The sequence below is a fragment of the Podarcis pityusensis genome (genome assembly GCF_964106645.2).
Source record: "Podarcis pityusensis genome assembly, chromosome: 3".
NCBI lineage: Eukaryota > Metazoa > Chordata > Lepidosauria > Squamata > Lacertidae > Podarcis > Podarcis pityusensis.
Genome location: NC_138026.1, coordinates 66,728,289 through 66,742,137, shown reverse-complemented (window position 1 = coordinate 66,742,137; position 13,849 = coordinate 66,728,289). Strand labels below are relative to the sequence as shown.

Below are 13,849 nucleotides of genomic sequence, written 5' to 3'. Positions count from 1 at the left end.
GATTTGTTAAATATTTCCAACCAGATCTTGATTAAAGATGGCAAAACTTCCCTTGACAAACAGGATCAACTGTATGCATTTTGCAGAAATAAAATGAAACAAAACAAAAAAATAAGCCAGTTCCTCCTTCTGTAAAAATAGACCAGGCATTAAATACTGTAAACTGCCTTTTGAGGCATAGTCCTTATCTCATATAGTAAATGGATGTAAAGGACTATATTCCCCTTTAGCCAATTGCTCCAAAGTGGTCCTTTCTGCATAGATGTTGCATCCCACCTAAAACTGAACCATAATTTGTAAATTTACCCCTTTAAGCCCAATTAGCTGGTAGCATGCATTAGGAGAGATGTGGTCAGAGAAACTAGCATCTGGTGTAAATTATTTTAAAAGGTTGTTTTATATTTGCTGTTATGGGCTTTACTATATACAAGTCAGAAAAAACATTTTAAAGGGAAATTGCAGTTAATATTTACAATTATAATTATAGAGATGGCCATAAAAATGTCAACGTTGCATTATGCCTTTTACTTTAAAGGACATGTCTAATGTTTTATCTAAACTGGTCAAACTTGTGCCTTCAGCTAGCACTTGCAATATTCCATCTGTAGGGCATACATGATACACACACACACATGCATGCATGCTCTGTTTGAGTTATGGAATCACTTAAAATGATTAAAAGGTTGGTTATTCAATCAGTTCATTTAAAGTCAAGGAACAAAGGCAACATAACTTTCTACAGGGAAATAAACTGAATAAAAATATTCTCCAGTTGCTTTGGACAATTTTTAGTTGTACAACTTGATTTATTATTTTTCTTCTTCATACTTGTAGTAAGTATGCACTAGATCCAGCATGCACTAGAGGCAATACCAGCCAGCCCCAAGGCTTCTTGGTGTAGGCATAATGTTTTCTAGTCAGCTTATGTAGGTCCTGTGGCAGCTGTCCCAGTTTAAATTTGAGGGAGCATTCAAGTAGCTATACAAGTGCTAGCTCAGAAGCTGCCTCCATCTGAGCCTGGTCATGATCCCAGCAGCAGCCTCACATATCCCAGAGATGATCATAAATGGGAATCAGCTCATACAGGAACCAGCCTGCATATCCAGTGTTTCCAAGCAGATGGAAATGAAACAATGCTCATTTTCACTGTTGATGTGCAAACAATCGTGCATTTTCAATAGGTTCCTATCCATTAGGGGTTATTGAGAATTCGTTCTTTATATTGGAAGAGTGGCAGTCCTCAGAGCACATCAGCTGATAGGATAGTGTTTTCTGCTTTGTTCCCTGTATTTACTACAACTTCAATCCAAAAAAAGGTCAGCAACTTTGGTCAGCCCTCATGGCCCTTCACTTCATCAAATCTGGCCCTCTTTTTAAAAAGTTTGGACACCCCTGTAATCTAAACCTATTGTTGTTCTCAGCTTTCTTTATTAATCAGCTTGAACTCCAGATCTCACTCTCCTCTGTTGTCTTTATGGAGTGGGTGTACAGTTTTAACTATAAGAGTTTTCAGGTGCTTCTTTGAAGAACACAATGTCTTATCACATAATTAAGTGATACAATTACTAGAAGACAAGGCTATGTGCAGTTCCCTGCCAGAGAAATGTTACAAGACCTATGAAGTGTTTATTTTTGTAGATAGTAATAAAACAATATTTGAGCAAAGTCTTCCATCCCATTACCATTATCTTATCGAGCGTGTATACCAACCATAAAAAACAGCAGCTACTGAACTCCCTCACTGGCAGGAGACAGCTAAATAATGGCTGCCTGCTACTTCATGAGAACTGGCTGTGTTGGCTCTCAAGGGAGTACTTTTGGTTCTGTGATATTTTGGAAGCTGAAACAAGACACACAGACCAAAAAGAGAAGCCTCTTTTCCCAGAACATTCATCAAATGTCCTGTCAGTATAAGTAAAGGGAGCATAACAGTAAACTTAGCAGTGGCATTAAAACAACAACAACACATATCAGATAGACCTAAGTCCTCTTTAGATGTTGTTAACCTCTATTCATGGAGGGCCATGGGCCCTCACATGATTCAGAGACTTAGGAATGCAGTCATGGTGCAGTTAAGACTGTCCCATGCTTCACACTGCATACAGGAGTGGGGAACCCTTGGCCCTCTGGATGTTGCTGAACCTCAACTCCCATCAGCCCTAGTGAGTATGGCCAGTGGAGCAGGACGGTGGGAACTGTAGTCAAGAGTCCCCCCCACTTGTCCTACCACCAGTTCCTGATGGGGGGGCACTTCTCCTAGAGCCCTGGGAGCAGCTGCTTTTGCCACCCCTGGCTTCTACCACCACCTGTCCTGAGGTAAGTTTTTTGGCTCTGAAGAGGAAGCGATATGCAGCAGGTGTAGCTCATGGGATTCAGGTGGGCGAAGCCTGTAACTGGACTTCATCCTCCTTGAATGTTGACAGCACTTAAAGGCTGAAGTGTCGATTAACCCAGATAAGGCTTTTCTGGGCATAGCTACTATATTAAAGAAACAAATTAGAGGGGTAAAAATTATGTTATACCTACTGCGTCTTAAGACTAAACTGGAGCATCCTGATAGAAGCCTGACAGTAACTTCTGTTTCTGATGTAATGTGAAAATTGAGATTCCAGATGGCTTCTGGAGTTCAGATACCATGCCACAGGAGAGATCTGTTAGTACCCCACCGCACAACACATCAGAAGATGAAAAAGACGCATGATTCATGAATGACCTATTTTCTTTCATTGCTTCTTTGAAGCAATGAAGATAGCTATTTTGCCCATGGCAAAATAGTAATGAATGCAATACTTAGCACCTTAAGTGCTATTCAGATGTTCAGCTTGAATGTGTGAGGGCAGCAGCGCCATGCATGACAGCCCTCACCCCATATCTTTCTTCCCACCAAAGACCTTTGCATATTCTGTCTGAAAGTCTGTCTGAAACTATACTCACCCATAAGTGGCCCAAACTCATTGTCTGTACATTTCTAGCTTCCCTATTGTGCTTAAGCTTACACTGCAGCCTGCTCAATCTCTGCCACCCTCTCTTCTCTTTATATGGCAAGAACAAATTTCCCCACCTCCATCTAACTTCTTCTCTTGCTCTCCTCCACCACTGAATTAAGTGATTAAGTCGTTGGGCCGGGCCAGGTGGTCTCTGTGAAACTTTGGCATATACTAACCCAGCAGTAGGCACATTTCAAATTTTGGGAGTGCTGGTGGCACCAGTCACAAAACAGTTGCCATAGAAGAGCATGGCATAAGACAAAATGGCTACCACAAGGAGCATAAAATGAGAGAGACAACCAGCCCTAACAATCTTACGCTTACTGTGGGAAGTCAGCTATATTTTGCTGGTCCTCGTTATGGAGAACACTCCCCCACCCTCAGATGCTATTGCTGCTAAAAACAACAAAGGGGTCACAACCGAATGCATGCCAGTAGCCAAATGCACACCACAGAAATCACTACACTTTTTGCTCCATACCTTTCTAGGAGGGCTAGATACTAACAGAAAGACAGACAGACAGATAGTTCAGAGTTTTGGGGCACTTGCTCGGGGTGCCACAGATAGCTTCACAGGCACTAGAGCACTGCTGGGCACCAGGCTGGAGAAACTCAGCCAGATGGGCGGGGTATAAATAATAAATTATTAGTATTAGTATTATTACTTTATTTTGCAATAAATGCAAACCTTTATTTTTAACCCAGGTGCATGTTTGATTGCTCCCCTCCCCCCATACTTGGTGTACAAAGCAATATGCCTGTGACAAACTGTGACTTCTGCCCCAACATTGAAAACTTCACCTGTTTTGGTAACATGTTTGCATTTCTGTGTACTGTTGCACGTGTTATCAGGGATGCATATTATACACTCGACCCAAAAATCGAATAATGGAACTTGGCTGAAAATATCCCAAGATGGTAGGATCCAGTGAGGGCTTCTTTTAGCCCTGCTGTTTTTAAACTACTACTTCATAAACTAGATAGTATTATTGCAAACATGGAACCCCACTAAGAGCAAAACAGATTTAAGAAGTGGTTTTGAAGGGGAAACATGGTAGGAGGGGAATTTAATTCATTTCCTCATACTCATCTGGTACCTTCCCTCTTACTGCGTTACTGAGATTTGGTGTTGGAATTAATGCTGCACACAAGATCGGCTGCTATCCTAGCTACTTTGGCCTGCGTGTATGGAAGCACATTGATTCCCAGGCAAGGGCCAAGTATCTGCTTGCTGTATTTATACTAGAGGTAGCCAATACCAGTCCTCACTACTAACTAAATGGACATACTAATACACACACACACACACACACACACACACACACGAATGTGATGCTCCATGTCCGAATAGGGCTCCTGACAGTTTATGCTCTCATTCCTGTATTCCTCTATGGTTAAGGCTCTGAGAGATGGAGGAATCCTACTTTCAAACTAACAGGAGGCCGTACTTCACTTTAAAATACATGTGCATTAAGAAAAGGAAAGTAGAAAATCAATAACATTTGCTCATATTAGGAATTTAAAATTTTGATTCCTAGTTTAAGCCGGTGACAATGGTTTGAACAAGCACTGGTTCATCCAACACGTTAACCCATAGTGTAAAATGAACAAAGGTTTAACAAGAATGAACAGATGTCGCCACACTAGGAACAAATTGTGATTTGTTTCTTCAAACAAACTATAAGAAGTAAGCCAAAAACAAAGCTCTGCTTCTGCTCGGGTTTTGCTTGAAGCAAAACAAGCACTGGTTCACGTATGATATAAAGTCAGCCTCAGGTTTATTTCCTCCCTGTTGAGACAATAGTAGGAGCAGGGGAGGATTAAAGTAGAGATTGATGAGCAGTGTGCATGAGCACACTACAGTCCTTGTTCGCATGAAACCATAGTTTCTTTTTAACTAAGCTTTAATGTGAAATTTAAACCCAGCCTAAAATAATGGGGAAAACAAACTGAAGACAGCATTTCAGTGAGTTTCTCTCTTTTTAAAATAAGGAATGTTCTTATCTTTGAGATGATCAGCAATCATATCAGGCATGCCAACATATTAAACAAACACAGAAACGGATTCCTTTCAGAAAAGGCTACGGAGAACAGAATCTGCTAAATCTAAAATGAACTTGAATCTGACAGTGCTTCATCTACAAATAGAAGCTGCTGAGAACATACTGTGCTGTACCAAATAAATGAACTATATCTTCAGAACTAAATAATAAAAAAAATCCTTCCAGTAGCACCTTAGAGACTAAGTCTGTTATTGGTATGAGCTTTCATGTGCATGCACACTTCTTCAGATACTGGTAATTCTTTTAAGTCATTAGAAAACAGAATTGGTCTTTGGCAGAGGCACCTGCACCCATTTTAATGTCTCCATATAGCTCAAGTTTGAAGAATTCCAACAGCTTATTCATGGGGAAATGGGCAGGTGAATGTACTCACAGACATAGATGTACTTCCTTCCATTTCTACATTCTAGAACTAATTTCGTTGTCTTGCCTGCAGCACTGAAAGCAGAATCCACTTACCTAGTCTTATAGAGCAAAAAATACGGTAAGTGAGATTAAGCCTCTAAAGCATTAGTATGTAAGGGTAAGATTTAAATATTATTTTGTCTGCAGAAAATTATTTTTTCAAGAGAATCTCATTGCAATCTTTATTAAAATATCAAATCTCCCACCCATTATTTGGATGATGTGCCTGGGAAAAATTTATCATAAAGCTAAACAGAGTCCTGCTTCTCCCATCTGTCCCCTCCAGGGCTATGTGCAAGACATCAAGGAAAGGAGAAAGGGGGCAGCAAAATAAATTATAGCAATTTCCCTTAACAACTGCAATAGCATGAATACTTTTAACTGCTGTGTGGGAGTGTCACAATCTGAGAGCGCAAAGGAATATATTATGGGGAGATTTTGAAGTTGGAATGCAGCTGACCATTTGTATTCACTAGGCTTTCTGGAGAATCATAACCAGTTAATGAGCAGCATGTTCCCAGAAAACACATCACTCACCTAACAAGTTTGAGCTCTTTCAACTGAGAACTGCTTCTTTGTTAAATAATGAGATACACTGAAAGTACATGTGCCTGCCAAATCTCAAGCAGCCAAATTTCTCAAAGAAATTATGGCAGGCTAAATGATCATTGAATTATGTGCATGAAACAGTTCCTCTGGTTGGATAATATATTGATATCTATCTATCTATCTATCTATCTATCTATCTATCGTCTACCAACTGTAGGCAAACTCGGCCCTCCTTATGTTTTGGGATTACAATTCCCATCTTCCCTGACCACTGGTCCTGTTAGCTAGGGATCATGGGAGTTGTAGTCCCAAAACATCTGGAGGGCTGAGTTGGCCTATGCGTGATCTATCCCTTCACATTTGTCACAGTTAATACCAGTACAGTTGTACCTTGGAAGTCAAACAGAATCCGTTCTGGAAGTCTGTTCGACTTCCAAAACTTTTGAAAACCAAAGCGCAGCTCCTGCAGTCAATCAGAAGCCATGGAAGCCCCAGATGTTCGGCTTCCGAAAATAGTTTGCAAATGAGTACAGTCACTTCTGGGTTTGTGCCGTTTGGGAGCCAAAACATTTGGAAACTAAGCTGTTCAAAAACCAAGGTGCGACTATACTATTAACTAATATTTTTGCCTCAAATGCAAAGGTAATCAAACTATTAAACATATATAACATAAGAACATACATACTGAAATGATAGGCACTGTCAACATATTCTAAGTAATGCACACGAGGGGTGGGAACCTATATCCTGAGGGCTTAGTCCAGTCTATCAGGCTCCCAATTTGGCCTATGAGGGTGTTTCTGGAAAGCCATGCCCACCTGACCCACACTTGAAGTCATATATGACATCAGATGTCGTGAAGGCTTGGCCAAAAGGGACTTTGCAGGTGGGTTGTCCCTCCTACTTGTCAAAGTTTAAGGGGGGGGATGGGGGGAGATGATCATCTGCCCTCCCAATGTCCACAAAGGGTTATATTCAACATTAGTCATACTCAGAGTAGACCCATTGAAGTGAATAGACATCACATTAATGGATCTACTCTGAGTATAACTTAGTTGGATGCAACCCACAAAACATAATATGGAATTCTAGCCATATCTACTCGGAAGTAAGTCTTATTGAATTCAATGGGGCTAACTTCCCAGTAAAGAGGCTAGAATTGCAACCTAACTTGTTTTCTACTTTTCTCAACAAGTAATTTACCTGAAAAAGCAATTGATAATAAGTGAATTAAAATATTAAAAGATATGCACATACATCCATGCATCTAGTTTGGCCTTAACTATTGTAGGTGTTGAGCCTTTCAGGGCAATCTGCCTGGGATCAGTGTCACGAGTTTGAGAGAGAAAAAACCCTTCTTCTAATTTCTGTACTTAACCTGAGTTCAGCTGCATGCAGAGTACAAACTCCAAATGGAAAGGAGATGGCGTGAGGCTTTCAAGTTCATTTATGGACAAATCCAGAAAGAAGCAAAACAAACAAGTGGTTTACTCTGTGGCTGGAATGTAGGGGCAAAAGGAAGATTTCTGAGAAAAAGAGTAATAGAATGTTCTAAAATAAAATAAAATGCAACAAGTGACCTGAAATTTTGAGAATGTAAATGGTTAAGAGACAAAATTAATCCACCAGGAAACAGATAATTTCTTAAAAAATTCAATGAAATGTTCTCATATCAGGCCATAAGATCACTTATTTCTTTAAAAAAAAAATTGTAAATCTACATCTAAACCAAGAGCAGCATAGTTCTCTGTGCCAGTCAGTAAGTCTTTTGTATGGAAATTAAGTATTGCTGCAACACCCAAGTGTCAAACTCTGTGGTGTACAGTGCCATCCTGCAAGGTTGCTCTGGTGCAGTAGAATGGGCCTGCACCATACCTAAAGCACCATCTTTATCAACTGTGGTGGAGCACTGTCACACAAAGTAAAGAAGGGACAAGATTGGCAATGCAAGGAAATTGGTTGACAGTGATTCCTCAGTGAAGCAATAGAGCTTCCAGTAAAAGATACCCTTGGTACCAGGGTAATGTAGAGATCTGAGAAAGATCTGAGTAAGCAAGCAATCAGGGGTTAAAAATCCATTCCAGGAGCAAGTTCCATGCTGCAGGGAGACTGCAGGAAGTGGGGATGGGAGTGGAGTAACTTGGGGCTACAGCAAGCTAGAGCAGGTTCAAGCTAGAGAAGGAAGCGACTAGAGGCAGGAGGTAGGCATTTTGAATACAAGGCCTGAAATTGGTAAGTAGAAATGCTACATGTGTTCATCCACTGAGCAATGGCCTGTCCCTCAAAGGTGTCCTATTTCTATGGGAAGGACCCCTCACTGCTGGCTAGTGTTGTGGTGCAGTTCCCTGAAAGTCATATACCACAGTAACTGATGGTCGCCTGTCAAACTGAGTGTTAGGCTGAGCTCTAACAGACCCAGGTTTGGAAATGTGCTAACCTAAATGCATCTTTTATGGTGTCTTCAAATAGGAAACTCAAATATATGGCTGAGATATGGTAGGAAGCTGTTTTAATGTGATTGCAACTAATATGCAGAATAGTAAAGGAGATCTGGTACAGTGGTACATAATGCTCATTAATGTCCATGTGTACATACATTAAGGCTACAATCTGTAAGTATATGTCATGAGGATCCATAGCCTTTGATTCCTATAGTTCAGAGATGTCTATAGGACATTAAACAATCAGGTGCTTGGGAGGAATGGAAAAAGGCCTTCCTCATTCTTACTTAAGCCAATGCCTCATTAAATGCCTCCGACAGGAGTGTCGGAGAAAAAGGAAAATAGCAGCAGAGCATCTCTTCCCAATAGTCAGTCTTTATGAGTCTACTGCCCAATCTAATGAGCTGTTGTGCGTGTCTTATAAAATTGAGCCAACAGAAAGCTAAAATGAAAGATGCAATTCTATGTGAAATTAACTGGAAGCATATCCAACTGGACACCGCATGACTTACTTTCAAGGAAACAAACACTTAAATCTACATAGTTTCAGACTTTCCATCCTACTGTGTTTGAGGATATTTCATAGCTGCTGTTGTTTTTAAAGAAAGACTTCCAGATAATTAGCTTTCAGTGAAACATTCAGAGAGAGAGAGAGCAAATCCTTATTCCTCCAGAAAGCTCTACAAATAATTTGCATATTTTGTCACCCAAACAAATGCATTATCTTATTTAAGAGAAGCAAAACATTAACATCTCTCATTAAAGTTCATTACAATGCCTTCTGTCCTATTGTAAGATGATCTGTATCTCTTTAATGAGATACAATGTTTTGCATGAAAAATATACAGGAACTGAAGCACTGAACACTGGCATATTGCAGGATAAGGTTCAAATCTTAAATGCTTGTTTTCCACTGAAATGACACTCTATTTCCTCCTTCTCCTCACTGTTACATCTGCCTAGGTAACCTCATGATATCCTGCACCTTCCCTCCCACTTCCATATGGCAGTAAATATTGTCCACCCAGTGCGCAGTTGTACAAATAACAGTGAAGAGTTGTGGTAACAGATAACTAGGAATGCTATTATATTTTATCTTCAAATCAAATTCATAAAAGACCTTCCAAATTATTAATAATGTGTTTCCAATAAATTCACAACCACTTTAGAAGAGGTATTCTATTTCCCATTCTAAATTGGCGAGTGCCATTACACTCCTCAGGAGCATCCAAAGTTACAAACACACTCGCACACTTCAGGCTTTCCTATAGGGTGAAACAATCTGTGAAGGTAAAGGAGCTGCCTTTTCCAGTCCCTCTCCATGAATTTGAGAGGAAAGGTCTGAAGTGGAGGAGCCCTACTCTACTTGTGGAGGATTCCTGAATGATTTAGATCCCCCCCCCCCAGGACAACACAGGGAGATCCCACAAGGACAGGAGGAGTTTGCTTCATGCATTCATCATCCATTTCATATAAGGGTAAGCTAACCAGGGTAGTCATGACTCCCATCAGTAAGAAGTATCCTTAGCCGTTCTAGGTCACACCTTTGTTAAACCATTTGGCCCTGAAGGAGCTGGTCTTGGAGTATGTTGCCTGGGTAAAACATAGATAATCTGCTATCTCTTATTAGGATCACTTGTAGTTGTGCAAGCATTCAGCTGATAGGGGATTTATTGGGTAGAGGAATTCTGTATAACACAAAACACTGCACATATTTATACTCAGAGATGTTGGTCCTAGTAGTAGTACTGTTACCTATTTTGAATTTATTTTAAATAGCACCATGGTGGAGTGAAATGCCTCAAAACAAGTCTTTGAAAACCCAAGTAGATGTAAACGTAGACTACAGCTTCCTAGACAGTGGGAAAGCTAGAGTGAGTATGCAACTTTGACTGAAAAGACAGTAAATTTATCTTCATGTGTGCTGAAACAGCTTCTGCAAGTTAGATATTAACTCAGTATTTCACAGCCCCAGCCTGTACAATTGGAGGATGTTGACAGAAAGCAGTAATTCTGCTTACACTTTCACTGCTTATTTTGGACAGAAATAAATTCAGTGTATTTGTACAAACATAAATACTTCTCAGGTACATAGCCTCTCACTGTGCCCAAATGTTCCTTTCACTATGGTCTCATTAAATGCATCAGCAATTCCACCTTGTCTTACTTTACATTATAAATGGACTCTGCCTACAGTGGCTGATGTTTCCTGTTCTCTCTTTCTTCTACACCCTTCAAATGGCTTTATTTCTCACCAGTCTCATTGGTAAATACAGATACAATTCAGTGTTTAAACAATATATTGTTACCAGCGTCCGAAACTCCCATTGTTCCAGGTGCGTTTTGTGACAGTGAATTTCATTAATGTGAGCAGTTTCTGAGCTCTGGGCGCAGTACTGAGCCTGAGATTTCAGATTAAAACTGCCATTGCTGGAAGAAAAGGAGGACGCTTTTCTGCCTCCTCACCTCCAGCCAGTCTCTGAAGACTGGAGAAGGTCTGTGTGTCCTTTTGGACCAGGAGGTGCAGTGAAGTCCATGGTGTCTTTATGATACAGTGGTACCTCAGGTTACATACGCTTCAGGTTACAGACGTTTCAGGTTACAGACTCCGCTAACCCAGAAATAGTACCTCGGGTTAAGAACTTTGCTTCAGGATGAGAACAGAAATCGTGCTCCGGCGGCAGCGGGAGGCCCCATTAGCTAAAGTGTTGCTTCAGGTTAAGATCAGTTTCAGGTTAATAACAGACCTCCGGAACGAATTAAGTACTTAACCCAAGGTACCACTGTATATGGTTTATTTACACATATATACAACCTGAAAACTCTTGCCTTTTCCTCTGCTATTTCTTACCCCATGGAGGGGTTTTCTCCATTTGCTGTTGGCCCAGAGTTTCTCTGTAAATGGCCTTCTTAATGGGGCACCACCCATTTCTTTGTGCTCTTTTAATGGTTCATCTCTCCAGGCAATTACCTCATCTGGAAGCCATCCTGGATTATATTTTAACATGGTTTATATTTTTAAAATGCTAAATTCAATGTCTGGCACCCCAGAATTAGAAGGCGGGTCCCAAATATGAATGCATGAGCATTCTGTTGCAGCCAACATAACAGGATATGGTATGTGCTTAGTTGTAGAATGTGTGGTGCTCATAGCAATTTCTCCTGCTTATAAATGTGTCTATGGGCCCAAAAAGGTTGGCGGCTCCTACAATAAATGAATCTCAGAACAGCAGAAAAACTAAAGATACAAGGCAACAGTGACTATAAACTGTGGCCCTCCAGATGTTGTTTGATTACAACTACCTACAAAGGAAAATCAACAGCTATCTGACTTTTAGAAGAAATCTGAAGGCAGCCCTGTCCTGTATAGGTAAATTTTTAAAGTTAGACGTTTTACTGTGTTTGATGCTTTAATTTGTTGGAAGCTGCCAAGAGTAGCTGGGGCAACCCAGTCAGGTGGGCAGCATGTATGTATGTAAATAAATAAATAAATAAATAAATAAAACCACCACCATCATCCCTGACTACTGGCTACACTGTCTGAGGGCAAATGAGGGGAGTCTAGCAACATTTGGAGGGTCACAGCTCAGCCACCCCAATGTGAATGAAACCTAGACTCAAGATTTTCAATACGGGGGGCGGCGGGGAACAGTACTGAGAAGAAATGTAAAATGTAGACCACAAATGAAATTGTCATAATGGAGAGAGATACCTAAGCATTGGAATATGAGAAAGAAAAATGGAGAACATGAGAATAAAGGTTAAACATGAATTGGAGAAGGGGAAACACCTTCACACACAAAAACATGTTTATTCAGTGTTGCACCCTGAAATAACTAAACTACCCCAATGTTTATCTGTCAGTTCTTTAGAGACCATGATTTGCCCTGGAGAGTTGCAGGTTTAAGAGCATCCCAGCACAGAAGGAAGGCTAAGAGAGAGCGGACAAGATGAAATAAGAGAAGTCTTAAAACTGTAGCTGCAATACATGCTTTGCCATCTCCCTCTGTAGGTGGTTTAGACCTGGGGTCCAATGAAGACCGTTTTACTGGCTCACAAGCCACCCCTGAACCGAGCTGCCCGCTTGGCGAGTCCCCCGCGCACTGTGCTAAACCAGCGCAGCGCGGCACAGGAACTCATCGAGCGGTGCCGGAAATTGTGTCTGCGCACGCTTAGATACTGGAAATCACGTCTGCGCATGTCCAGATGCCAAAAATCACTTCTGCACAGGCACAATTTCTGGCGTCTGGACATGCGCGGAAGCAATTACACACTTGGGTCAGAACTTGGGAGACTGATTAAATTTCAAACAATAATATTTTCAGCAGTATATGGAAGATAATTACACTTGAATGGTGTGGATTATCTCTTATTTTCTATTTGTGAAAATAAATTTCACAAAATTAACCAAGAATTTTGGTGTAAGGGAGAGAGAGGGAGAGAGAGAGAAGGAGGAGGAGGAGGAGGAGGAGGAGGAGGAGGAGGAGGAGGAGGAGAAGAAGAAGAAGAAGAAGAAGAAGAAGAAGAAGAAGAAATGTGCCTATTGTTGGTCCTTCACAGAGTGTTCCTAATTTAACAAACAGTCTTTTAAGGTCAAATGAGAAAACAATGCCTTAAGAAAGCCAGCAACTTCAGTGGCATTAAAACAAAAATACAGTGCCAAGTATTTATCTTTTAAGCTTCAGGAAACCACAAAATAACCATAGCACCATGAATCATCTTGAAACATCAAAGCCTGCATGCCCAATATACCATTTTAGGATCATTAAATAATGCAGCTACTGTACTGGGTGTAAATCATTAACCCAGCCCACTAAAAGCAATGCCAACCACTTCAACCTTCTTATTAAAAAAGGAAAAAATATCAACCCTGCCTTTCCCAGTATCTGTACTATTAGCTACTACTTCTGTTACCTCAGTGTCTAACCACAATTGTCAGCTAACTAACCATCACATTAAGCATGCCTGCCTACCTTACATATTAAGTGAGGGGTGACATTTTGCACAGTTAATGGTTATAGTATCACCAGGATAATGGATATGGCCTACAGTAGCATTCCATTTTATAGGTTATGATTGATTCAGGACAGTAAAAATATAATTATCACTAACTGTACAATTTCATCCCTGTTTACTCACAAGCAAGTCTCTATGCTTGCAATCATTATTTAGGAGTTCAACAGAACTTTCTTTTGTGTGAACATGCACACAGGTCTAAACTTGACATGATGTTTTTTGCTTCAAGCAGTTTGGAGTTACAGAGTAGATTAAGGAAAAAGCTTACATAGTCAATGTGGAACGGGAGAATCTGCTGCACTGCAGATTCAAATTGGGTCCCTTCCTGCACCAGCCATGCACAATCAAAGGCATGTTCTCCTTGGTGCCTTGCAAGAGCTTCCTTCCC

General features: G+C 40.6%; 1 protein-coding gene and 1 long non-coding RNA gene across 15 annotated transcripts in view; one reads left to right on the top strand and one right to left on the bottom strand.

The window, feature by feature from the left end:
* The window catches only part of ESR1 (estrogen receptor 1), a 204,434-nt gene that overhangs the window by 29,139 nt on the left and 161,446 nt on the right, over nt 1-13,849 (bottom strand). The gene's annotated exons all lie outside the window — the stretch shown is intronic.
* Nucleotides 1-13,849, top strand: part of LOC308473130 — a 104,542-nt gene that overhangs the window by 51,602 nt on the left and 39,091 nt on the right. Inside the window, exons 2-3 of one of the 6 annotated variants that reach the window (XR_013983928.1) lie at nt 9,853-9,923; nt 10,225-10,319. The exons of 4 other annotated variants lie outside the window; for them this stretch is intronic. This is a non-coding gene — a long non-coding RNA (uncharacterized lncRNA). The remainder of the gene's footprint in view (nt 1-9,852; nt 9,924-10,224; nt 10,320-13,849) is intronic. One more of the 6 variants, XR_013983929.1, reaches the window with a different exon arrangement.